Source organism: Myotis davidii, unplaced genomic scaffold (assembly GCF_000327345.1).
Source record: "Myotis davidii unplaced genomic scaffold, ASM32734v1 scaffold109, whole genome shotgun sequence".
Lineage (NCBI taxonomy): Eukaryota > Metazoa > Chordata > Mammalia > Chiroptera > Vespertilionidae > Myotis > Myotis davidii.
In genome coordinates this window covers 371934-372464 of record NW_006300368.1, presented here as the reverse complement: position 1 = coordinate 372464, position 531 = coordinate 371934, and positions in this window count along the sequence as shown.

Here is a 531-nt window from a genome sequence, read left to right as displayed (position 1 = left end):
CATTGGGAGGGCGGCTATGCTGAGAGACCAGACCTTCCCATCCAGCTGGATCCAGGGTGCCTCCTTTCCCTGTTGAGCTGCTGTGAGGCCTCAGCACCCTCATTCCTGGCCTCTAGGCCCGCTAGTATGGGGAGGGGGTAAAGATTTTCTTGGCCTGCCTCACCCTTTCAGAGCCCCTGATGGTTGACCTGCAGAACCTTCTAAAGGGTGGGGGGTCTTGCTGCTTTTCTGGGACAAGGTTATGAAGTGGGGACTGCTACTTTTTCTTGCCCATCCCACCCGCAGAAGGGGCACAGTAGGAAGAGTAGGGTCTTCTGGGAAGGAATCCTGACTTCACCATTTTCTGACTATGTGACCTTGACTAAGGGACATCATATCCCTGAGCCTCTGTGTCCTCATCTGTGAAATGGAGCCGATTGCGCCTGTAGCACGGGCTGTTGTGAGGACTGAGTCGATGATGTAGCTGAAGCCCCTGCGCAGCTTCTGGCACCTCCTAGGTGATTAACATGTGTGAGCTTCTCCACTACTGGG